At 43.8% G+C, this 2,420-nt stretch overlaps 1 protein-coding gene across 2 annotated transcripts in view; it reads left to right on the top strand.

Moving 5' to 3' along the window:
* Positions 1–2,420, top strand: part of SAMM50 (SAMM50 sorting and assembly machinery component) — a 37,337-nt gene that overhangs the window by 23,985 nt on the left and 10,932 nt on the right. The window lies entirely within an intron of this gene.

Here is a 2,420-nt window from a genome sequence, read left to right as displayed (position 1 = left end):
TGGTGTTGCAGGCTCTGGTCACTGGGGTCAGCAGCATGGGAGGCAGATGATGGACTGTTCTGGTGGTTTCTGTGGCAGGTCCACGCCGCCTCCCTTGTGGCCTGCTCTCTCGGCGGACTGTGGCACTTAAGGGTAGCGGTGGGGGGAGGCAGGTTCCTCCGGAGCATCAGGACCACCACTCTCTCCTGTTCCCCATCTCACTATGGCACATATGGAGCAGGTGAGCCCTGTGGGTCCCACCCAGGGCGCTCTCAGAGCCCGGGTGGAGTTGAATCCATGAGAACAGAGTGTTCAGTTTGGCCTGCTCTCCCACTCGCTTTTCCGGTTTTTATCTGCAGTCCTTCCTCTGAAGCCTCTAAGAAAGAATCATCTGAGCAGCTTTGAAGGACGCAGGGATTTGCAAGGCAGAGGGAGCCTGGAGGCCCGCTTAGCCACAGCAGGGCAGCGAGAGCCTGGCGTGTAGGGGGCCAGGAGATCCTCCAGTGGTTGAGGATGTTGTCGAGTAGGTTTTGTGGCGTGAAGATTGGGCCATGGAGCCCAGAGAGCTACTGCCCTCTGCCCGGTGAGAGAGAGGGCTTTGCCCCCCAGGGTGGGGCCGCAAGTGTGTGTTTCTGCATTGCGTAATTGCAGGGATGTTGTGTCCTGTACTTTCTTTTAGCCTAAATGCCGTATGCCCTTAATCCTCCCACGTTTTGAGGCCACCACCAAGAGGCCTGGGCAGGTGCAGAATCGCTTGTCCAGAGTCTGGGCTCCCTTGTTCACCAGGCTGTGGTTTGTCCTGTGGGGCTTTGCTCCTCTTCACAGAGGACGGAGCTGCCCCGTGTCAGAGGGGAGCCGTGCCCCGCTCTCCCTCAGCGTGTCTGTGTCTGGAATTTGAAGTTGCTGTTGGGAGGGCGTCCATATGACACCTTCAGCTGCACAAGCCAGGTGTCCTCCTGGGGTCCTGGTACCCAAAACAGCTCTGTGCGCCACGGGCATTGTGCGCATGGCTGATTTTCCAGTTTCTGATGCTCGTGGGGACAAAAGGAGCACTGGATGGAAACAGCTGTTTGTTTGTCTTTAAACAGGTTTTCTCAGCGTCTCTCTGGGGTGGAATGTTGGTGCCCATTGGTGACAAGCCGTCCAGTATTGCTGACAGGTGAGTGACAATAAACGAATGGGCAATTGCGGATGTTTCCTTCGGATCTTTTCGGTCAGTTTCTTAGAAGATATTTTACAGAAGTTTATTCAGGAGGGCAATATTTCAAATTTTACTTTAGGTTTTATGTGTAAGCTGATTTCAAAATGTCCAGTATACCTCATTCTTAATATTTTTTGCTTTTTGTCAGGGGGCTACTTACTTCATTGTATTAAAAAATTGTTCCCTTTTGGTTATGAAAGAATACAGTTCATACTCATCGCAGAAATATAAAAATAGAGAAACATTTAAGGAAGTAAAAAAAACCCAGTCCTACTCAGTGATAAGCAGAGTTAACATTTGGGCCTAATTCCTTTTAGTTTATTTGTAGTAGTTGTGTGTTTGTGTATATTTGTGTATGTATATGTATATATATTTACATATATGTATATTAAGTTGTTAATATACTATATTTTACATGCAAGTTTGTGTCCTCCCTCCTTTTTAAAAAGCGTTAAGGAAATTATAGTGTAATCATTCACCCAGTCATGAGAAATTCTTCATAAACAATGTTTTAATGACATATAATGTTAGTTGTATATACTATAACTTTTTAGCCTACCTCGTATTTTTGGATAGTTTACTTATTTCTAATTTGTGATTTTTATAAGTAACACTGTGAATAATAACTTTTTAAATAATTTGTTGGTAATTGTATTTTCTGTGAAGAGATTCCTAAATGTGGAATTACTAACTCAGAGTAAGGCTCCTAATATTGCTGGGTCCTGCCTTGTGGAAACCTTACAGCGGTTTATACCCTGACCAGCAGGGTGCGGAGTTGTACTTGTAGCTTTGAAATACTGATGATTGTCCTGGAGGACAGGAAACTTTTTCTTCAACCCTGCATTAGTGAAAATGTTGTTTTAGCTTAAACTGGTTCAGCCTTTTTAGGTGGCTGTTTAGAAGTATAAAACTTCCAAAATTTTAAATTTATACACTCTTCACCTAACAGTTTCACCTTCAGGAATCTAACTTAAAAAAATACTTTTATAAGTGTGCAAAGATTTATATGTACGAGGATATCCATCATAGCACTGTAGATAAATAGCAAAAAACTTAAAACTGCCTTATGTAAGTCCACAAGTAGGGAAACGACTACTAATAAATTTTAACACAACCATTCTTAAGGAAGACTGCAATTATTAAAAATAATGAGATAGATGTCCATAAGTTAAAAAATTTGCGTAGGAACATTTAGTTGATCCTCTTCTGATTACTCAGCAAAACTCCAGTGTGCACGTGT

This window comes from Propithecus coquereli, unplaced genomic scaffold, assembly GCF_000956105.1.
Source record: "Propithecus coquereli isolate 6110/MARCELLA unplaced genomic scaffold, Pcoq_1.0 Scaffold876, whole genome shotgun sequence".
Taxonomy (NCBI): domain Eukaryota; kingdom Metazoa; phylum Chordata; class Mammalia; order Primates; family Indriidae; genus Propithecus; species Propithecus coquereli.
Note: the sequence above shows the minus strand (reverse complement) of the source record. Positions and strands in the feature narration are given on the sequence as shown.